At 49.0% G+C, this 24,332-nt stretch overlaps 1 protein-coding gene across 7 annotated transcripts in view; it reads right to left on the reverse strand.

The window, feature by feature from the left end:
• RAI2 (retinoic acid induced 2) overlaps positions 1-24,332 on the reverse strand; it is a 167,613-nt gene that overhangs the window by 53,842 nt on the left and 89,439 nt on the right. The window contains exon 1 of one of the 7 annotated variants that reach the window (XM_038757010.1): positions 19,414-19,577. The exons of 5 other annotated variants lie outside the window; for them this stretch is intronic. The gene's annotated coding sequence lies outside the window, so the exon portion shown is untranslated. Of the gene's footprint in view, positions 1-1,371; positions 1,422-19,413; positions 19,578-24,332 lie in introns of those variants that run through there. One more of the 7 variants, XM_038757013.1, reaches the window with a different exon arrangement.

Raw genomic sequence — 24,332 nt, forward strand, 5'->3', positions numbered from 1 at the left:
CCAGGCACTGTACTAAGCACTGGGGTGGATACAAGCATATCAGGTTAGACACCGTCCCTGTCCCATGTGGGGTTCACAGTCTTGATCCCTATTTTACAGATGAGGAAACTGAGGCTTAGAGAAGTGACTTGCTCAAGCTCACACAGCAGACAAGTGGCGGAGCCGGGATTAGAACCCATGGCTTTCTGATTCCCAGGCCCGTGCTCTATCCACTAAGCCATGCTGTTTCTCAAATACAATACGACAGTGTTGGTAGACACGATCCCTGGCCTTGAGGAGCTTACTGTCTAGAGGAGGAGACAGACATTGAAAGAACTACAAATAGGGAAGATGACAGTGTGAGGATAATATGTACATAAGTGAGTGCCTGTCGGGCTGAAGATGGGATGAATATCAAATGCTTAAGGGGTACATATCCAAGTTCACAGGCAACACAGAAGGGAGGGCTAATAAGGGACAAGAGGAAATAATCAGGGAAGGCTTTCTGGTGGAGGCATTTGGTCTTTGAAGGTGGGAAGAATGGTGGTTTTCCCAGGAACTCCAGGCGAGCGGGAGGATGTAGAAAGGGGTCAGCAGAGAGATGGATGAGATAGAGGTACAGTTGGCATTAAGAGCAGAGTGTTTGGGGTTCTAATGGCTACTTGCGGGGGACAGGAGATTTAAAAGGCAGGAACCGCTTTAAAAAAACAAACAAACCCCAAATGAATAAATGAAACCAGATTCAAGAAAATCAGAAATAAAGTCGCGTATAAAAGGCTGTTATTTTTACGAAAGGCTTAAGCCACAATGATAAAATTTCACTCTACGAAAAAATGCTACTTCAGAAAGAAATGTGTGCAAGAAAGAAACAATGGAAACACCTGTAATTTCAGCACCAAGATCACCAGGCCCAGAAATGTGGAGCACGCAGCTTTAATCTACATGAAATGCATTAATTTTACATATCGACACATTTTAGCCCTTGAGGGCATGGATCATGTCTACCTGCTCTGTTGTACTGGACTCTCCCAGGAGCTGAGCTGAGTTCAGTGCTCAGTAAATGGCAGTAAATACGATTGATGATGATGATGAGTAAATATGAAGGGCTCAATAAATACCACTGATCGACTGACTTAGTTTTGTTGCCATTTTCCAAGAACACAAAATTCACCAGCCACCTCAGCACAGGCCAAATTCCTAATTTGCCAATTCCTCCCCACAAAACTCTTGGAAATCTCCTCAGAGTGGGGCGAAACCTACTGTTGATGGAAGGCAATTTCTTTTCCAACCCGGTCTAAGAAACGTTCTAGGTAAGGGGATTGGGGAGTTCCCGTCAGCTTGACAAGCAAATTATCGTTTCTGTGCAGCCCCCCAAAATAAAAATCCTTACACCTTTCTCATAATGCCACTCCAAATGATATATGTTCTGGTGTTGGATCCTGGATTTCCAATTATTTCCTTTCTTACGCCGAAGAGGGTGAAAAGCGCAAACCTAAATGACAAAAAGCAGTCCATGAGGGAGCCGTTTTTATCCGTTCTCTGCCAGGTTATCAATCATATTCTTCTAGTGCCAACCCGCGTATGGAGGAATCAGGAGTTCATGAAAAATGACCACCTCAGATGCGATGAAGTAATGAATCTGTCGGGCGGGACTGTGTAATCAATCTGTGCGCCTCTCTCCGCCGAGAAGCCTCTGTTTTCAGAGAGCTCACGGCTTTGACCAATCCTCCCCTCAGTCGCTCTGTTATTTGTATTTATGGGGCGCTTACTACTACTGCTAATAATAATGATGGCATTATTATTAGTAACAATACTACTTATTTATGGGGCGCTTACTCCTACTAATAATAATAATGATGAGGTAACTGAGGCACAGAGAAGTTAAATGACTTGCCCAGTCGCACAGCTGACAATTGGCGGAGCTGAGATTTGAACCCTACTCCTCATTCATTCATTCAATCGTATTTATTGAGCGCTTACTGTGCGCAGAGCACTGTACTAAGTGCTTGTAGTGGATAGAGTGTGGGCCTGAGAGTCAGAAGGTCACGAGTTCTAACCCTGGCTCTGCCCACTGTCTCCCGTATGACCTTAGGCAAGTCACTTCACTTCTCTGGGCCTCAGTTACCTCATCTGTAAAATGGGGATTGAGGCTGTGAGCCCCACTTGGGACAGGGACTGTGTCCCACTCGATCTGCTTCTATCCACCCCAGCGCTTAGTACAGTGCCTGGCACATGTAAGCGCTTAATACGTACGACAACTGTTATTATTATACACACTGGGATGATTTTTCCCTCTGACAACATAGACAACAGCAAGTTTGAGTGACACCAGCATGAGAAGTAGAATGGCACAGTGGATAGAGCCCAGGCCTGGGAGTCAGAAGGTCATGGGTTCGAATCTTCGCTTCGCCACATGTCTGCTGTGTGACCTTGGGCAAGTCGCTTAACTTCTCGGAGCCTCAGTTACCTCATCTGTAAAATGGGGATGATGACTGTGAGCCCCACGTGGGACCACCTGAACACCTTGTATCCCCCCAGCTCTTAGAACAGTGCTTTGCATATAGTAAGCACTTAACAAATGCCATTATTATTATTATTATTATTTAGTGCAGCGCTCTGCGTACAGTCTGTGCTCAACAAATACCATGGATTGATTGATAAATACAGTCATTGTGAAGTATGCTTCCTACATACCGAACACTGCATTAAGCTTTGGGGTACGTACAATCAATGAATGGTCTCATTTATTGAATGCTATGTGCTGAGCATTGTATTAAACGGTTGGGAGAGAATGATACAACAGAATTAGCAGACAGGTTCTCTGCTCAGAACAAGCTTCCAGTCTAGAGACATGACTGTACAACAAAATCAGATCAGTTCCAGGATATTCTTCCCTTCGTTTTACAAATGTCCTCAAGAGAAATGACTCCAATGGCCCCGAGCAATTCTATCTATGAAAGAGCACAGCGCCTTTCTCCCAAACTAGCAAAGCCACTGTTTGCAGCATGGCAGAAATCTGCTTTGACCATCCATCGAGGTGGCCAACCTGCACCTCATTCCACCCAAGGAAGTCGTCACTAAAGTCTCTGCTCTGGAAGTCCTACAGCGGGAAAGATGACTGATGGCCATTTTCTCCTATTTCCCTGCTCATTTTAGTGGCCCTTCTCCATGGCTTATTCATTTCATCTTTCCTTCATTCTGAATAAATCCTTCGCGGAATGCCGACGGCATCTGCTGTTTTCGCATTCACAAATCACTGCGCTCAGTCCAAGCCAAGCCTGGGGATGTATATTGTCCCTCAACACTGTGTGGCTCGTTGCCATCGCTCCAGGGGCCCAATGGCTACATTTGATACATGAAGAAAAAATTGCTCGGGGAATCGCCAACTCTTACCTGCACAGAGTTATGAGAGCAAAGGGTTCAGGTGAGGGATGGGAGGACCAGGGGAAAGGAAGGATGGACAAGGGAGAATTCATCTAAATACTGTATAAATTTCATAGCTGTAATTTATTTATTTATATTAATGTCTGCCTCCCCCTGTAGACTGTAAATTCGCTGTAGGCAAGAAATGTGTCTGTTTTATTCCACTCTCCCAAGAGCTTAGTACAGTTCTCTAATAAAAATAATAATAATGATGGTATTTGGTAAGTGCTTACTATGTGCCAACCACTGTTCTAGGCACTGGGGTAGATACAAGGTAATCAGGCTGTCCTACGTGGAGCTTGCAATCTTAATCCCCATTTTACAGATGAGTTTACTGAGGCACAGAGAAGTTAAGTGACTTGCCCAAAGTCACACAGCTGATAAGTGGCAGAGCCGGGATGAGAGCCCATGACCTCTGATTCCCAAGCCCGTACTCCTTCCACTAAACCATGCTGCTTCTCAATGATATTGGCATTTGTTAAGCGCTTACTATGAGCCAAGCACTATTCTAAGCACTGAGGTAGATACAGGGTAATCAGGTTGTCCCACGTGCGGAATCACACTTTCAATCCCCATTTTACAGATGAGGTAACTTAGGCACAGAGAAGTTAAGTGACTTGCCCAAGGTGACACAGCAGACACGGGACAGAGTTGGAATTAAAACCCATGTCCTCTGACCCCCAAGCCCGTACTCTTTCCACTAAGCCATGCTGCTTCTCTAATCATAATAAGAACTACAATATTTGTTAAGTACTTACTATGTGTCAGGTATTGTACTAAGCGCTGAAGCGCTCAATAAATATGATTGACTGACTGGTAGCTGACTATTTCACTTGGGTAAAATCAACGTTCTCTTCCCAGAGGGGAACCGAGAAGCAGCTCCTCTTTGGAAAATCATATTTTTCATTTCCAATCGCCTCTCGGTCCAACCCTGCCGCCCCACGGACCTATCCCAAAGACACTGTGGTCACAGGGAAAGACTGTGGTGATGTCTGAACATCGCTTTTTCCTTCCTCTTGGCTATTCACACATTCGCTTGACCACTGTGGTGGTTTTACAACTACCATGTAATCTTTCCCACCATACTCTTAGCCCAGTGGCGGAGCCTGGATGTTTGACCTTGGGTCTGGGAGAGGAAGCCAGTCCTCTGGGATCATCTGAAGGGCAGATCCTGCAATCCAAGCGAGATCGCTCGCCACGACTGGTCTGAGGAAGTGAAACGGCTGAAATTCCCCAAGACCGAGGGCCAAAATATCCAGTGTTTTTTCCCACAGTTGGGACAATTTTCTTACAGTCATTTCTTTGAGCCCTTTTCAAGGCCTGGTTTTCTTGGGGCCAGGGGTTCTCCAATTGTTTATTCGGGGACTATCCTAAGGACCCCCAAACCCCAAGCTGCCCCTACTCCTCAACTCTCAATCCAAGAGTAGTCCAGAGGAGCTGACTGCTAACCACACCACTCTGGGAGATGAGGGAGAGATGAAGAGAGAGAGAGAGAGAAGAAGAGGGAGAGAAGAAGAGGGAGGCTGGAATAATAATAGTAATTATGGTACTAGTTCAGCACTTACTATGTACCAAGCACTGTTCTAAGCACCAGGATAGATACAAGTTAATCAGGTTAGACACAGCCCCTGTTCCACATGGGGCTCACACTCTTATAATAATAATTAATAATTATGGTACTTGTTAAACACTTGCTATGCGCCAAGCGTTGTTCTAAGCATTTGTGTAAAGACAAGTGACTCAAGTTGGACACAGTCCCTGCCCCACATGGGGCTCACACTCTTAATCCCCACTTCACAGGTGGGGTATCTGAGGCCCACAGAAGTGAAGCCACTTGCCCAAGGTCACAAAGCAGACATGTGGCCGGCCCAGGATTAGAACCCAGGTCCTTCTGACTCCCAGGCTCTATCCACTACGCCACGCTGCTTAGAGAAAAGAGGAAGAGGTAGAAATTCCCCCTAGACTGTAAGCTCCTTGTGGGCAGGGAATATGTCCTCCAAGTATGTTATACTGTTCTCTCCCAATTGCTGTTAGTACGGTGCTCTGCACCCAGTAAGCACTCAATACCACTGACTGATTGACAGAGAAACAGAGGCAGGAAAGGAGGAAGAGAGGAAGGAGAGAAAGAGGAAAGGAAAAAGAGATGATGACAGTGATAAGGCCTTGTTCTCCCACAAATTTTCCCCCGCAACTCTAGATTGAGAAACACTGGAATAGTCTCTCTAATAATAATAATAACAGTGATAATAAGCGGTATTTCTTAAGCGCTTACTACGTGCCTAGCACTGTTCTAAGCACTAGATAATCAGATCAGACTCCCAGCAATTAGCTGCTGCCTGATTAGACTGTTTATTCTCTCTGACCTATTTCCGGGTTCTGTCCTGTCTGTTTTTTCCAGAACCTTCCATAGTGACATTGGGTTCTTGGAATGGGCCCATTATCTTTCGTTCCGCTTGAAATCAGACCTTCTGTTCTATGAACAGGGAGTCCTGCCATTCATTTCATAAAACACCAAATGAAGTCTGAGACGTCTTATGCGAGCCAGGACTACGCCCTGGCGGGCCTCTCAAATGGAAGATCTGGGACAACCTTCTTGAAAAGGCCAACACCGAACCAGGAATGGTCCTTCTGGAAGCCCTCAAAACAGAATCCTTATTTCGAAAGTCAATGGAGTCTTCAAATGGCACCGGGAATTATTACCCCGGTTTGTCATTTGCGAAATCGACACCCAAATCTGGCCCCAGGAACTGGAATCCAATTGGACATCAGAAATTTAGCCAAGGAGGACGCCCTGATTGAATTTTAACTGACTTTGCCACCTAGGCAAAGGTATTTTACCCAGCCCAAATTTAAAAAATTACATTTTAATTTCCACTCCATGCAAATTGAAAGGGAAGGTGTTCACCATTGATAAGGGCCTTCTCTATTTTGGACCTTTCTCCACCATGCGCTTAACGTATCCACCTGAAACACCACTTCGGCCAAGTTCTTTCTCCACCGCAACGCTCCAGGGCCTAATCGCCACCAGTCAGAACCGTCAATCACAGGGCTTCCTTGTCATAAATCCGGGGCCTTCTCCGGTTTCCGTCCACCGGACGGAGTGGTAACGCGTTCGGCTGGACTTGATGAGAGGGCTTAGAACAGTGCTTTGCACATAGTAGGGGCTTAATAAATGCCATTAAAAAAAAATGGTCAAGCGGCAACCTTCGTCCGCCCGGCTATAAATCAGCGTCTCAAACAACCACAGCAAGAGAAGGTCCCCGATCCAAATCTGCTTCCCCTTGATACAGCTGCGGTCGAGTTTATCTCGCCTCTCCCCGTAGCAGGCGGGGCCGCCTGCGTTTTTACGACGAGGGCCTAGATGGTTTTCACAGCCATTCCCGTGGCTGTTATTTTGACCGACAATGCACCAATCTTGAGGTCGTAGCGGCCCCGGCCTTCCGAAGCAGCGAGCGGCTCTTTAGGCCCCAGATTTACGATCGCATTTCACCGAGCGTTGTCTCATACATCACGTGGGCCCTGGTCGAGGATCTGCCGGCAGCCAGACCCCGAGAATTACCCGCTGCCGTATGTTTTTAATCAATTATTCATTGGCTTGGACAACCTAGGCTGGTAATCCTTTCCACTTTAGAATACGGGCCCCAGACCTCTCCCGCTGACCACGGGGAAGATTAAGCTTCATCTTAAGCCCAGATAACAGGCATTAATGGGGCAGATTTCTCTAGTTAGGTCATTCTGTCATCGTCTTTCCCTGTGATCCATCCACATCTCATCGATTTGTTGTTGTTTTTTCCACAGAGCTTAGTATGGTGCTTTGCACACAGTACGGGCTATATAAATGCTATGATTATAGCCACTGCTTATTCATTCATTTGATCGTATTTACTGAGCGCTTACTGTGAGCAACGCACGGCACTAAGCGCTTGGGGAACTACCATATAACAATAAAAAGACACATTCCCTTCCCAAAATGAGCTCACAGCTTAGAGGGCACATCAGAGATCTGCTATCTAGCCCCTTAATTAGCGATTTCCTCTTTTGGCCTCTGCAGAATTAAGAGGGGATCGGTTAATTCCTAGCTCCTGAGCAAGGATTAATCTGTCGCTTGCAGCAGCCACGCTCATTACATTTTCCGGCCACATTCTTTCAAAAACGAATCGTTCAAGAAGCCTTTCCAAAACTGATGCTGGGCGAGGGCTGGTGGGTGGCAGGGATGCCAATGGTTTGAAAAATAAAATCAACTCGGAAATCGAAAAAAAGAATCGATCTTCAATTCCAGGTAACTGTGCTGAGAAATCTCTCTCTTACACGGGTCACCTCGCCCCGTACTGACATCCAGAGATGACAAAACCTGAGACAAGCCAACTAGGATCAGAGCCCGCGTGAGCAAACTTGAGGACTGAACAAATGGGTTCGACCTGAGTGGGTTAAGGCAGAAATTAAAAAGGGTCCCGGGTGTGTGCGTGTGTGTGGCGGGGGGGATCTCAGTTTGAAGTCTGGATTGGAATTGAGCGCAAGTGAAACAGACCTGGCAGAAAAACCTGCTATGAGCGATAAGCCCGGCGAGCCTGTAATTCCTCGAAGGCTCACCCATCGCTCATGCGGTTACTTGATAGTTTTCATCTCTGCTTACCCCTTCTTAAGCCTCACGCCAACCACCCCCTTCGCCTTAACTTAATTGCCCAAGAGGCCAGGGGATAATTAAACTGTTCATCATTCAGAGACATACACTGGAGAGAGAGAGAGACGGGAGAGTGAAGTGAGAGTGGAGCCGAGTTTCTGCCTGAAAGCCTGTCGGCGTCATGGATCATCTGTTAATTGTCAGTAAAAACAAAGGCCACGATTTGGTCTTCCCCTACCGCTCTTCCCCTCCCGCCCCTTGGCCGGCCCTTAGCAACGTCACACTTGGCAGAATCACGCTTCCTGTGAGAGCCGAGGCAGGGAGGAAATGAAGGACTAAGATGAGATAATTATCTCCCGTCTGCACAGGTGGGCTGGGTGTTCCCTGGACGGTTACTGTGTCACTGAGGACGAGAAGAGAGAGCTGGGAAGGAAGGATAATGGAAAATTTTCACTTCGAGGTTGTCTCTATTTGGTTGGACTATTCAGCCGGGCTAATGGGTAAAAACAGAGAAGAATAATTGTGGTATTCGTTAAGTGCTTACTAAGGGCCAGGCACCGTACTAAGCGCTGGGGGTGGAGACAAGCCAATCGGGTTGGACACAGTTCCTGTCCCATGTGGGGCTCACAGTCTCAATCCCCATTTTACAGATGAGGGAACTGAAGCATAGAAGTGAAGTGACTTACCCAAGGTCATACAGCAGGGCCATGGTGGAGCTAGGATTAAAATCCATGACCTTCTGACTCCCAGGACCATGATTTAGCCACTCAAGAGAAGCAGCATGGGTAAAAAGAGATTTGATTTGAACCCATGACCTCTGACTCCAAAGCCCGGGCTCTTTCCACTGAGCCATGCTACTGAGTGCTTACTGTGTACTAAACATTTGGAAAGTAAAATTCGGCAACAGATACAGACATTCCCTACCCCTAACCTCATAGCACTTACGTACATATTTTTAAACTCTATCGCCTCTTCCTAACTGTATTTAATGTTAGCGTCGCCTCTCCCGCTAGACTGTAAACTCCTTGAAATCAGGGATTATGACCATTAACTCTCCTGCTGATAGAGCACACAAAACACCCTTAATAAAGAGCGCGCATTGACGGATGGGCTGAGTGACTTCTGTTGGACTTCTCAAGCGCAATACCGAATGCTTGGGAGTGTTCAATAAAGGAAAAAGACCCAGTCCCTACCCTCAAAGAGTTTACAATGAAATGAAGGTCCCAACAGTCCAAAACAGACTGTTGGATTTTTAAATGGGTCATCAGCCACCTAGTTACTACACACGGAGCCACCAAAGTATCTGCAGTTTCTTATGGGCCCATTATTATTATTATTATTATTATTATTATTATTATTATTATTACAAATGCAATGTGCCAAGCACTGTACTAAGTGCTGGGGAGGATGCAGGAAATTGAGTTGGACACAGTCCCTGTCCCACATGGGGCTCAGTGTCTCAATCCCCATTTCCCAGGTGAGGGAACTGAGGCCCAGAGAAGTGAAGTGACTTGACCAAGGTCCTGAAGGAGATAGACAGGGCAGCGTCCCGAAGATCCTGGGGGTCATTACCCCTTGGCAGAGCAAGGTCAGGGAAGGGGGGGATCCCCTCCACCTTAACAGATCTCAGGAGTATTCCGACGAGATGATACGGGCAGAGGGCCAAATTCATCCAAACCCATTCAACGATAATTTGAGAACGGCAATCGAATTTAATGAACCAGATGCAGGAAGCAAGATCAAATTATGCGTTGGAGCTCAGCACGTGTGTGTGTGGGTCTGTCTGTGTGAGCGTGCATGTGTGTGTGTGTTTTTGTGTGCAAGGGTGTGGGTGTACGTGCATGAGTGTGCTTATTGTTCTACTGTCCTCTCCCAAGTGCTTAGTACAGTGCGCTGCACGTAGTAAGTGCTCAATAAATGTGACCGAATGAACGAATGAATCAGGTAGGAATAGAGATCGCTTTCAGTCCCAGAATGTAATCCCAAAGGGCTGTGACATACAGCTGATTGCTCTCCTTCCCCAGATGACAGTGCTCTGCTCACTGTGCACTGTGTGCCTAGACAGAGCGAAGCAGTTTATGACCCACAGACGAACGTCAAGCAGCGTGAATCGGCAGCTAGGTTGGCTCGGGTCTCCTTTGACGGGAGGTGATGGGGATAAAGGAAGGCAGCCGGGGATTGGAGACCCTGTGCTCTATAATTGCCAGTCAGTCAGTCAATAGCATTTATTGAGCGCTCACTGTGTGCAGAGCACTGTACGACACGCTTAGGAGAGTCCAACAGAACACTATAACAGACACGTTCCCTGCCCACAATGAGCTTACAGTCTAGAGGGAGAGACAGACATTAATAGAAATAAACAAATTACAGATATGGACCTAAATTCTGTGGGGCTGGAAGGGGGGGATGAATAAAGGGAGCAAGTCAGGGGGACGCAGAGGGGAGTGGAAGAAAAGGAAAAGAAATTTGTCAAGCTCTGGGATTGCAGGACGTAGCGTGGCTTCGTGGATAAACCACGGGCCTAGGAGTCAGAAGGACCTGGGTTCTAATCAAGGCTCTGCCATGTGTCTGCTGTGTGACCTTGGACAAGTCTCATCACTTCCCTATGCCTCAGTTAACTCACCTATAAAATGGGGATAAAGATGGTTAGCCCTAGTGTGGGACAGGGACTGTGACAATCTGATTAACATGTATCTACCCCAGCACTTGGAACAGTGCTTGGCACACAGTAAGCCTTTACAAACTACCATAACTGCTACTAATTATTATTATTATTATCATTATTAATTAGCTGGACGCCCTCATCTCCCTGTTTCCTTGTTGCTGTACTGGCCCATTGTCTGGGTGATCTCTGAGCTGCTGGAAGAGCAAAGACACAAGCCTGCCCTTTTGTCAGCTTGGAAACTAAACCAGCCCCTTGCTTCATTTATGTCTAGGAGCCTTACCTCACCTGGAGGTCTGATTTCCAGTTCTGGGCACGGAGGACTCAATGCCTGACAGTGAACTCTGAACTCAATGTGCCGGACCGCCGGGGCGGCCTTTTCATTCTCGGGGGAGGGGACGGGGAGGAGGGAGTGGCGTAAATTGCACAAGATGTTGACCTCGGATTTTAAGTGCACTAAAAATCCCCTCTTGACCCCCCTCTATGATTCCACCAGACAGTAACACCCTTAGTGAACCCTCAGCTCCATCCACCATGGGTAATCTCTCACCTCCCCATCCTACTTCCAACCCCCAGAACCACTCAGCATTTGAACATCACCCAAGCACTTGGATGCTTACTCTCTCCCTCACCCATACCATTTTTGCACATCTTTAAATACTGTTGCCTTCCCCTAATAATAATAATATTGATAATTATAATATTTGTTAAGCACTTACTATTGCCGAGAACTCTTCTAAACACTAGGGCAGATACAAGGAAATCAGGTCTGACATGGTCCCTGTCCCACATGGTGCTCACAGTCTCAATCCCCCACGCTACAGGTGAGGTAACTGAAGTCCAGAGAATAATAATAATAATAATGATGATGGCATTTGTTAAGTGCTTCCGATGTGCAAAGCACTGTTCTAAGCACTGAGGAGGACACAAAGTGATCTGGTTGTCCCACGTGGGGCGCTCAGTCTAAATCCCCATTTTACAGATGAGGTAACTGAGGTGCAGAGAACTGAAGTGAAAGTCACACAGCTGACAATCGGAGGAGCCGGGATTTGAACCCATGACCTCTGACTCCCAAGTGCGTGCTCTTTCCACTGAGCCATGCTGCTTCCCCACTTTACAGATGAGGTACCTGAGGCGCAGAGAACTGAAGTGACTTTCCCCAGGTCACCCAACAGACAAGTGGCAGAGCCGGGTCGCCCAGCAGACAAGTGGCGGAGCCGGGATTACCCAGTTCCTTCTGATTCTATTTATCTATTCTGATGTATTAATAATAATAATAATTTTCATATTTGTTAAGCGCTTACTATGTGCCAAGCTCAGTTCTAAGCGCTGGGGGAAATACAAGGCAATCAGGTTGTCCCACATGGGGCTCACAGTCTTAATCCCCACTTTCCAGATGAGGTAACTGAGGCACAGAGAAGTTAAGTGACTTGCCCAAAGTCACACAGCTGATAAGTGGCGGAGCCGGGATTAGAACCCATGACCTCTGACTCCCAAGACCGCGCTCTTTCCACTGACCCACACTGTTCCTCTTGTATTGACACCTGCCTACTTGTTTTGTTGTCTGTCTCCCGCTTCTAGACCGTGAGCCCGGTGTTGGGTAGGGACCGTCTCTATCTGTTGCCGATTTGTACTTTCCAAGCGCTTAGTACAGTGCTCTACACACGGGAGGTGCTCAATAAATACGAGTGAATGAATGAATGATTCCCAGGCCCGCGCTCTATCCATTAGGCCATGCTGCTTCTCTACCCGCAGTTAATTTTAGGACGTCTCTCCCGGCCAAGCTGTAAACTCCTTGAAGCCAGGGATGGAGTGTACTAGCCCCGCTGTCGTCTCCCAAGCGTAAGAACTCAACAAATCAATGGCATAAATCATGTCGCAGAATCAGGTATGATCCCCCTCAGATTTTAGGTTTCCTTTGGTTGATGAGGTAGGGCCAGGAAGTGTGTCTTGGGGGAAAATGGGAATTTCTTCTGACCACAGTCATCTCCTGAGTGGTGAGCTCACTATGGGCAGGGACTGTGTTGGTTTATAGTTGTATTGCCTCCCTTTCCTCTTTTCCCACTCCCTTCTGCGTCGCCTTGACTTGCTCCCTTTTTCCATTCCCCCCTCCCAGCCCTACACCGCTTATGTCCACATCTGTCATTTTTTTATTTCTATTCATGTCTGTCTCCCCGTCTAGACTGTAAGCGCACTGTGGGCAGAGAACATGTCTATTTGTTATACTGACCTCTCCCAAATTTGCACACAGTAAGCGCTCAATAAATACGACCGAATGAATTAAAGCCGCTGGTTGGGACAGGCTACGGTGGCCTGCTGACCACATCAGAAGCAGCGTGGCTTTGTGGAAAGAGCACGGGCTCGGGAGCCAGAGGACTGGGTTCTAATCCCGCCCCCGCCACTTGTCTGCTGTGTGACCTTAGGCAGGTCACTTATTTTCTCTGTGCCTCAGTGGCCTCATCTGTAAAATGGGGATTAAGACTGTGAGCCCTACGTGGGACAACCTGATTGCCTTGTATCCACTCCAGTGCTTAGAATAGTGCTTGGCACACAGTAAGCGCTTACTAAATTCATTCAATCGTACTTATTGAGTGCTTACTGTGTGCAGAGCACTGTACTAAGCACTTGACTAAACAATTACCATCCTCATTATTATTACTATTATTATTATTATCCTCACTGGCACTGATTCTCCCCAGGGCAGGAAACGAATAAAATACAGAACGAACTGTGAAGGCCATGGATTTTCCAAGAGAGCCAATGCTCCGAATTTAACCAAATACCTTTTCACTGGCCTGGCTAATCTCCCAGAACCAAACAAGAGAGAGTGAAGGGAGAATAGAAGGTGAAAGTGACAGCCAGGTTTCTATAGCTCTAACTTTCTTCCCCAGCCGGGCTCAAGGGCTGCTTCAAAGACGCGGGCTGTTTTTCTTTGTCACCCAGTGACTTGGTGTATGTCAGCTTGGCCCGAGGAGGCGTTTTTTTGCTGCCGGAATCGTTACGTATATCTTTCCTCCTTTCCTGCCCGTGCGTTGGTGTGCGTACCGGGGCGTTTGAAATCATTTTAGCTGCAGGTCTGCGTTTCCTGAAACTCCAGGACACCCAGCACCACCCTCCCGTCGCAGATCCTGCAGCTGTTCTGTCTCGGTGGGCACGGTCGATCCGGAAAGAAAACAAAAAAGGGCAAAAATGGCTTCCGGCTGCAAGTTCTCTCGCAGGTGCCGGATTTTGCCATCCGGTTGCGGATGCTGGGCTCTCCTGGCAACCTGGGTCTCCTCCGAAAAGTAACAGTGGCCCCCCCTTGATGGGCTTGGCATAATTGATAGAGCACAGGCCTTGGAGTTAGAAGGTCACGGGTTCTAATCCCGCGGGGCTCTGCCACTCGTCTGCTGGGTGTGACCTTGGGCGAGTCGCTTCGCTTCTCTGGGCCTCAGTTACCTCATCTGTAAAATGAGGATTGAGACGGTGAACCCCAAGTGGGACAGGGACTGTGTCTAACCCAATCTGCTTGTATCCACCCCAGCGCTTAGTACAGTGCCTGGCACATAAGCAGCGTGGCTTAGTGGAAAGAGCACGGGCTTGAGAGTCAGAAGTCATGGGTTCTAATCCCACCTCTGCCACTTGTCAGCTGTGTCACTTTGGGCAAGTCACAACTTCTCTGTGCCTCAGTTACCTCCTCTGTAAAAGGGGGATTAAGACTGTGAGCTCCACGTGGGACAACCTGATTACCCTGTATCTACCCTAGTGCTTAGAACAGTGCTTGGCACAAAACTTAACAAATGCCATTATTAATTATTATTATTATTAAATACCACAGTTGTTATCAAGCATTTCACACAGCGCTCTGCACACAGTATGTGCTCAATAAATATGATTAAATGAATGAATTTTGGGGTTAATTCAACAGAAGCCTTGGCCCTGGGTTCCAGCTTGGCTTGGTCACATGGAGTTAGGTTTTGGCTGCTCAGAGAAGCCCCTACTAGCCACCTAAGCCCCTATTTATTGTTTGCCAATGGCCCAAATGGCAACCTATTCTAAAACCATCCAACGACATGCCGTCAGAAGAGCTGGAAGTTTGGGTGATCAATAAATCCACCAATGGTGTTTACTGAGTGCTTACTTATGTGCAGAGCAATGGACTAAGCACTTGGGAGGGTACAATCCAACAGAACCGGCATCAATCAATGGAATTTATGGAGCACCTACTATATTCAGATCAATAATAAAAATAGCAATTGTGATACCTGTTAAGTGCTTACTATGTGCCAGGCACTGTAGTAAGCACTGGAGTGGATACAAGCAACTCGGGTTGGACACAATCCCTGTCCCATGTGGGGCTCACAGCCTCGATCCCCATTTTACAGATGAGGTAACTGAAGCACAGAAGTGAAGTGACTTGCCCAAGGTCACACAGCAGACGCCTGGCGGAGTCAGGATTAGAACCCACGACTTTCTAACCCCCGGGCTCGCGTTCTAGCTAGCCACTATGCCATGTTGCAGTGAACTACATGCTTGGGAAAGTACAATCTAACAGAGTTGGAAGGCACAATCCCTACCCACAGTGAGCATACAGTCTAGAGGGGGAGGAAGACCTTAATATAAATGAGTAATTTACAATACATAATTTAAAGGTATGTATAAAAGTGACGTGGGGTTGAGGGAGGGGCAACTATCAAAGCAGGGTGGCTCAATGGAAAGAGCACGGGCTTGGGGGTCAGAAGTCATGGGTTCGAATCCCGGATCCGCCAATTGTCAGCTGTGTGACTTTGGGCAAGTCACTTCACTTCTCTGTGCCTCAGGTCCCTCATCTGTAAAATGGGGATGAAGACTGTGAGCCCCCCGTGGGACAACCTGATCACCTTGTATCCTCCCCAGTGCTTAGAACAGTGCTTCGCACATAGTAAGCGCTTAACAAATGCCATCATTATTATAATTACCAAAATGCCCAAGGGTCACAGATCCAAGTGATTTTTTTTATGGCATTTAGGCCCTTACTATGCGCCAGGCACTATACTAAGCACTGGGGTAGATACAAACTAATCAGATTGGACACAGTCCCTGTCCCACATGGGGCTGACAGACTATGCGCCAGGCACTATACTAAGCGCTGGGGTGGATACAAACTAATCAGATTGGACACAGTCCCTGTCCCACATGGGGCTGACAGTCTTAATCCCCATTTTACAAATGAGGGAACTGAGGCCCACAGAAGTGAAGTGAATTTCCCAAAGTCACCCAGCTGACCAGCGGCAGGGTCGGCACAGTGCTTTGCACATAGTAAGCGCTTAATAAATGCCATCATTATCATTAGAGCCCAGGTCCTACTGGCTCCCAAGCTGCGCTCGGCCCACTGGGCCACGCTGCTTCTCTGATGTCAGGTAGAGTCAGGACCCTGCTCCCGATGCTTACGAACGTCCGAATTTTCCCCGTACACGAGACAGGGAGAACATGCCCGGTTTTTCACGTCACTTATGGCTGGCAGGATAAACTCCTCCCTCCCTAGGGCTATAAGAGCTGCTGCAAAAGACCTCCCTCTTTGGCACGAGCAAAAATGCATTATTTCCCAATCTATCACAAGTCACCTAGCTAGATCACGAGACAGGCTAAAACACCAAGTGACAGACTCCGAGGGGATACCAGAAAAGGAGAATTTTTCAGTGTGGAAGATTCTGGAAGGCCCACAAGATCAAATAACCTTTCACTGCAAGTAGAAAGAGATAGAAAGAGCAGAGAGCTCTTCCCCCCCACCCCTCCACCCTTCCTTTCTTCTGTTTTAAATAGAAGCATCCAAGGTTCAGTTAAATAAAGGACTAACACCAGAGGAACAGAGATAATGTTAACCAAACAAAAGAGAAAATGGAAATTTTTAAAGGTCATGAGAAAAAGGGCTACTCAAACTTTGGGGCAGCTCTATTTATCCTCATTGCACACTAGGCCTCTGCAGAATATCATTTTGCTGACGTAATTTATCTTTAGCAAAATATTTACGCGTACTTAAAAATACCAGATGATGTGCACATAAAATTCACGACACCAACATCAGCTTCGCCCTGCCCCTGATTAGCTAAGTCCAGAATAATCAATCCACTGCATATTCAGCGAAGACAGGGCGCACAGGTGACAGCTTACGTATACACAAGCACAAACACAGCAAAACACACATCCCCCGTCCAACAAACCTCTCCCCCTCCCCGGTCGGACAATGAAGCCGACTCGGGCCAACAACCGCAGTGCATTTGACCTCTGTGGCTATAAAGAAATGGTTCATCCGGCCGTGGTATATAAATACGATGGGCATTTTCCAGGGTCACCCTTTTATTTACTGATCCAATTCCTTAGGCCATTGTTCGTGCTGGGATGTTTGTTCGCTCACAACCAGTCCGGGGTTCATTTGGTTTCATCACGTCCACCCCCAAACACTCCTTCTCCAGAAATACCGGGTTTTGAGGGGGGCGGCCACAGACCCCAGCCCACCTCCCCAAAGCGATTCTGGTGACACCGGTCATCGCGACACAAAAGCAGCCGCAGCTTGGCAACACGTTGTGGGCAGGGAATGCGTCTGATGTATCCTGCCCTCTCCCAAGCGTTTAGTCCAGTGCTCCGCATATGGTAAGCGCTCAATAAATGTGACTAAGAACATTTCTATCCCTAAATCAATCACTCAACGGTATCTGCTGAGCGTTTATTATGTGCAGAGCACTGGACTAAGCGCTCCGGGGATGGGTTACTCCACCTCGCCGGCCACGCAGCCTTCCTCCCGGGGCCACAATGGCACACATTGTTTCCCTTTCCCACACGCCTTCACTTTCTGCTCCTCCCTGTCCCCCTCGCCATCGTGATCCCCACGAGACCCTCGCCCAAAACTGTGCTTACCCCAAAACCACCGGGCATGGCAGATGCAAGGGTGGGTAAATACTAATATAGGTGTGTGAATTGGGGGGAAGGAAAGGATGCTTACGGGTGGGTAGAGAGATGGCTGTGTGTAAATAGACGCAAAGAGAGACTTTGTGTGCCCGGAGGGGGTAAGGCTGGATGTGTTCGTGGATGCATGTGGGCAAATACAGGTATGGGGTACACACATGTCTGTGTAAAAACACGCCAAAAGGGGAGAGGGCAGGGCAGTGAGGTTGGGTGTGAAGGTGGATGGATATGTGGCTATATGTGTGTGCCTGTATGCATCTGTCAAACAGGGTTTTGTGTAGGGGGGTAGAGGGATATTTTTGTGTGTGTGTGTGTGTGTGTGTGTGTGTGTGTGCGTGCAACAGGGTTTTGAGCATGGTGGTAGGGAGAGTTTGGAGTGTGCATACATGCAAAGACAAGGTGTGTGTGGAGGGGCAGAGTGTGTCAAATAGGGATTCGTGTATGGGGGTAGGGGGATACTTGTGTGTCTATGTGTCAAACAGGGATTTGAGCAAGGGGGTAGGGAGAAACTGGAGTGTGCATACATGCAAAGACAAGGTGTGTGTGTGGAGGGGCAGAGTGTGTCAAATAGGGATTCGTGTATGGGGGTAGCGGGATACTGGTGTGTGTATGTGTCAAACAGGGATTTGGGTATGGGGTTAGGGAGATGGCTGTGTGTGCATATAAGTTAAAACAAGGTGCGTGTGCAGGGGCTGTGTGTGTGTGTGTGTGTGTGTGTGTGGTATGTGTCAAATAGGGATTCGTGAATGGGGGTAGAGAGATATCTGTGCGCATATAAGCAAAAAGAAGTTGCGTTTGCAGGGGCAGAGAGAGGGACAGAGAGTGTGTGTCAAAGAGGGTTATGTGTATGGGGGTAGAGGGATATTTGTGTGTGTGTGTGTGTGTGTATGTGTGTAACAAACAAGGATTCGTGTAGGGGGGCAGGGAGAGATCTGTGCGTGCATATAAGCAAAAACAACGTGTGTGTGCAGGGGCTGTTTGTGTGTGTCAAATAGGGATTCGTGTAAGGGGGTAGGGAGAGATCGGTGGGTACATATAAGGAAAAACAACGTGCGTGTGCAGGGGCTGAGTGTGTGTGTGTTTGTGTCAAATAGGGATTCGTGTAAGGGGGAAGGGAGAGATCTGTGGGTGCATAGAAGCAAAAACAACATGTGTGTGCAGGGGCTGAGTGTGTGTGTGTGTGTGTGTGTCAAATAGGAATTCGTGCAGGGGGGTAGGGAGAGATCTGTGGGTACATATAAGGAAAAACAACGTGCGTATGCAGGGGCTGAGTGTGTGTGTGTGTGTTTGTGTCAAATAGGGAAAAGTGTAAGGGGGTAGGGACAGATCTGTGGGTGCATATAAGCAAAAACATGGAGTGTGTGCAGGGGCTGAGTGTGTGTATGTGTCAAATAGGGATTCGCGTAGGGGGGTAGGGAGAGATCTGTGGGTGCATATAAGCAAAAACAACCTGCGTGTGCAGGGGCTGAGTGTGTGTGTGTGTCAAACAGGGATTCGTGTAAGGGGGTAGGGAGAGATTTGTGGGTGCATATAAGCAAAGACAAGGAGTGTGCCGGGGCTGAGAGTGTGTGTGTGTGTGTGTGTGTGAAATAGGGATTCGCGTAAGGGGGTAGGAAGAGACCGGTGGGTGCATATAAGCAAAAATAACCTGCGTGTGCAGGGGCTGTGTGTGTGTGTGTGTGTGTGTGTGTGTGTGTGTGTGTGAGTGAGTGTGTCCAGCTCAGCAAAACCACGGGGCGCGAGCGGGGGCTAAGTGTGGGTGTGAGTGAGTGTGGGTGTGAGTGTGTGTGTGTGCCCGGGCTGTTACCTGGGGGGGTCTCCGCGGGTCTGGCCGTCCGGGGGGTCCTCCTGGGCGGGGGGGATGGTCCCAGGGGGGTCCTGGCCGGCACACACACACACACACACACCGGCCAAGACCCCCGCCCCGACACCACCGGGAGGAGCTGCAGCACCGGGGGGCCTGCACGGGGAGGAGCGGCGGCGGCGGCGGCGGCGGCTGCACGGGGGGCTGCTGCGGCGGCTGCTGCACGGGGGGGCTGCTGCACGGGGGGCTGCTGCGGCTGCTGCACGGGGGGCTGCTGCTGCACCGGAGGTCCTGCGCTGCGCCTCCGCCGGGACACCGCCCGCCCGCCCGCCCTCCGTCCGTCCGTCCGTCCGTCCGTCCGGGTCCTCTGGGTGTGTGTGTGTCTGTGTGTGTCTGTCTGGGTGTGTGTCTGTGTCTGTGTGTGTCTGTCTGGGTGTGTGTGTCCTCTGTGTCTGTGTGTGGGGCTGCGGGAGCGCGCGCGCGCGCGCGTCCGTGCGGGGGAGAGGGAAGGAGGAGGGGGGAGAAGGGAGGAGGGGAGGGGGGGAGGAGGAGGAGGAGAATGGGGGGAGGAAGAGGAGGGGGAGGTGGGGAGGAGGGGTGAGGAAGTGGGGAGGTGGAGGTTGGGGAGCTGCAGGAGGTGGGGAGGAGAAGGGGTGAGGGGAGGAGGATGGGGAAGAGGAGGTGGGGAAGAGGATGGGTGGAGAGGTGGAGATGGAGAGGTGGAGGAGAAGGGGAGGAAGAGGAGGGGGAGGTGAAGGAGGAGGGGAGGAGGAGGGGGAGGAGGAGGGGAAGAGGAGGGAGGAGGGGCAGGTGAAGGAGGAGGGGAGGGGGAGGAGGGGGAGGTGAGGAGGGAGGAGGGAGAGGTGGGGAGGATAAGGAGGGGGAGGAGAGAGAAGGAGCTGGGGAGGGGGAGGAGGAGGATGGGCAGGAGGATGGGGAGGTGGGGGAGGAGAGAGAAGGAGCTGGGGATCAGGAAGGAGAAGGATGGGCAGGAGGATGGGGAGGTGGGGGAGGAGAGAGAAGGAGCTGGGGATGGGGAAGGAGAAGGATGGGCAGGAGGATGGGGAGGTGGGGGAGGAGAGAGGAGGAGCTGGGGATCGGGAAGGAGAAGGATGGGCAGGAGGATGGGGAGGTGGGGGAGGAGAGAGGAGGAGCTGGGATGGGGAGGTGGGGGAGGAGAGAGAAGGAGCTGGGGATGGGGAAGGAGAAGGATGGGCAGGAGGATGGGGAGGTGGGGGAGGAGAGAGAAGGAGCTGGGGATCGGGAAGGAGAAGGATGGGCAGGAGGATGGGGAGGTGGGGGAGGAGAGAGGAGGAGCTGGGATGGGGAGGTGGGGGAGGAGAGAGAAGGAGCTGGGGATGGGGAAGGAGAAGGATGGGCAGGAGGATGGGGAGGTGGGGGAGGAGAGAGAAGGAGCTGGGGATCGGGAAGGAGAAGGATGGGCAGGAGGATGGGGAGGTGGGGGAGGAGAGAGGAGGAGCTGGGATGGGGAGGTGGGGGAGGAGAGAGAAGGAGCTGGGGATGGGGGAGGAGAAGGGTGGGCAGGAGGATGGGGAGGTGGGGGAGGTGCCTGGCTCCCCTCCTTTGGTGTGTGCACAGGCCCCGACTGAAGGCTGCCGGGACGTGGGGGCGTGGGGTAGGGGTGGGGGTGGGCGGGGGTCGGGAAGGAGGAAAAAGGAAGGGAGGAGGAGGAGGAGGGGGAGGAGATAAGGGGGCAAGGGAAATATCCAGGGTTTTATTTATTTATTTATATTGATGTCTATCTGTTTGTATTGATGTCCATCCGCGCCATCCCCCATACCAGAATGGCAGCGCGGTGTGGGCAGGGATGGTCTCTCTTTATTGCTGTAGGGAACTTTCCCAAGCGCTTAGCACAGCGCTCTGCGCACAGTACACGCTCCATAAATACGATTGAAGGAATGAAAAGGGGCAGGATGGGTGAGGGAAGGGAAAGTTGGGTCTTCAGCGGTCTCACCCAGAGAGGAAGGCCAAAGGAGCTGGATCTGGAGGGTGGCTCCTTCCTCTTCTTCCTCCTCTCCCTCCTCATCCTCCAAAGGGGGAAGGAGGAGCTGGGGGGTGGCGGGGGGGAGGAACCAAATCCAGCCTCCCCCAAAAAATGATTGGATCTGGAATCCTAGTTGGAGGAAAGGGAAAGTGGGGGAAGGCTGGCCCTAAGGGAGGCAGCGTGGCAAAAGAGATTGGGATGTTTAAACCCAAAAGGGGAAGGCGCAATCTGGACAGAAATAAATCTTCTAGACTGTGAGCCCACTGTTGGGTAGGGACCGTCTCTATATGTTGCCAACTTGTACTTCCCAAGTGCTTAGTACAGTGCTCTGCACACAGTAAGCGCTCAATAAATACGATTGAATGAATGAATGAATCTTGAAACACGTTAAATAAATCATTTTGCGTTAAGGCAGAATTTTGCCCCCAACAACAGCATAGTATATAAATACTAATAATAATGATGGTGGTATTTGTTAAGCGCTTACTATGTGCCAAGCACTGTTCTAAGCGCTGGGGTAGATACAAGGTCATCAGGTTGTCCTGCCGGGGGCTCACAGACTTCATTCCCATTTTACAGATGAGGCCCAGAGAAGTGAAGTGGCTTGCCCGAGGTCACAAGGCAGACAAGCGGCGGAGCCGGGATTAGAACCCACATCCTCTGACTCCCAAGCCCAGGCTCTTTCCACTAAGTCACGGATCTGCAAATCATTTCCAACAGCCTTCCCCCCAACCAAAAAAGAAAAAAAAAAACCCAAACCTTTTAAAGCCTTTATGAAAGTACAATTTGTATCTAATTGGGCTTCTATGGTAGTGACGTCGGCACCAAAGCTACAGCGGAGAGTATGATAGAACAAGACAATTTATTCGAGGCAAAGAGCAACACAAATTGACTGTTCTAGTTCCAGATCTTAAACACACGTCCCAATATCCTCAGTGGCAGTCACAGGCTGCTTCCTGTGCAACGTGTACTGCCTCAGAGAGTCTTATGTTTAGCCTGTAAAATACATTAAAGTCTAACTACGACTAAATTATAATTAGAGCGGAGACTCAAACGTTTTCTTTGGATGGTTGTACTTTTTAACATCACATTTTGTAGGCAGAACGTTGCAGCAAAACCTTTGGCGATAGATTTCCTCCAAAAAAAACAACAACCACCCTACCACATCAGGAGCAATCAAATTAAACAGCACAGGATGCAAATGAGATGGTGTCAGAAAATAATGCCGTACACAACAAGGATAATAGAACTGAGAGGACTACACAGTAAGTCAGCCCCACGCTCAATGCTTCCTCAGTTTCCGCTGAAATCTCTGAAATGATCCCTTATGGGCGATTAGCATATTTTCCACAGTTTCATGTTATTTAGCTCATTTTATCCTCACAACATCCCTGCGAGGTAGGAAAAAGCAGGTACTAGAATGCTTCTTATATCCTGCTTACTGCATTGGCCTCCTCATTGACCACCCAGGGTCCAGCCCCTCCCCTCGTCTGTCCATATTTCATGCCGCTGCCTGGATCATTTTTCTACAAAAAAAATCATTCTGCCGCATCTTCCCGCTCTTCAGAAACCTTCACCGGCTGCCTATCCATCTCCGCATCAAACAGAAACTCCTAACCGTCGGCTTTAAGCCCCTCAATCAGCTCTCCTCCTCCTACTTAATCTTGTGACACTCCTATTATAATCCAGCCTGCACATTTCGCACCTGTAACGCCCATTCTTACTGCGCCTCCATCTCATTTCTCTTCTTGTCGACACTTTCCACACCTCCTGCTTCCTGCCTATCTTCAGGGCCCTACTAGAATACTATCACCTCCTCCAGGAAGCCTTCCCTGACTAACTTCTCATCTCCCCACCCTATTCTCCCTCCCTTCGGCATCTCCTGGGCACTTGGCTCTGTAATCTAAGCACTTTGATACTCACCACACTCCCTCACCATTTATGTACACACCCTTAAGAGTTTGCCGCATCCCCGAAACTGCAATTTATTGTAATTTTTGTCTCCCCGACGAGACTGTGAACTCTCTGGGAGCGGGGACTGTCTCTACTTACTCTACTGTTGAGCTCTCCCAAGACCTTAGTTCAATCAATCAATCAATCGTATTTATTGAGCGCTTACTGTGTGCAGAGCACTGTACTAAGCGCTTGGGAAGTCCAAGTTGGCAACATATAGAGACGGTCCCTACCCAACAGTGGGCTCACAGTCTAGAAGGGGGAGACAGAGAACAAAACCAAACATATTAACAAAATAAAATAAATAGAATAGATATGTACAAATAAAATAAATTCAGGGCTCTGCATTAAGTTCAGGGCTCTGCATTCATTCACTCAATCGTGTTTACTGAGCGCTTACTGTGTGCAGAGCACTGTACTAAGCGCCTGGAAAGTACAATTTAGCAACAAATAGAGACAATCCCTGCCCAACCATGGGCTCACAGTCTAGAAGGAGGGAGACAGACAACAAAACAAAGCAAAGCAAGTAAACAGGCACACTGTGAGTGGTCAATAAATACCACTGACTGGTCTCCATTTTAAAGATGGGGACACTGGGGCACAGAGACAAAAAGGCTAGCCCCAAATCACACAGCAGAGAAGAGGCAGAACAGAGACCAGAACTCAGGTCGTCTGTCTTCCGGGCCCATGTTCTTTCTGCTTAGACCACTCCGGTGATGTGAATCCTCGAGTCTGTGCAGATACACGTTCATTCAATCGTATTTATTGAGCGCATAGTGTGTGCAGAGCACTGTACTAAGCACTTGGAAAGTACAATTAGGCAACAAATAGAGACAATCCCTACCCAACAAGGGGCTCAAGATTTCATCTCCACCCAAAGGGATTCATGGCAATGTAGGTGGAAATCAACGCACAGTGCCACATGCGTGTGTCCTTTCTTACTTGGCTAATACAACACCACATT

The sequence above is a fragment of the Tachyglossus aculeatus genome, chromosome 15 (assembly GCF_015852505.1).
Source record: "Tachyglossus aculeatus isolate mTacAcu1 chromosome 15, mTacAcu1.pri, whole genome shotgun sequence".
Taxonomy (NCBI): Eukaryota; Metazoa; Chordata; class Mammalia; order Monotremata; family Tachyglossidae; genus Tachyglossus; species Tachyglossus aculeatus.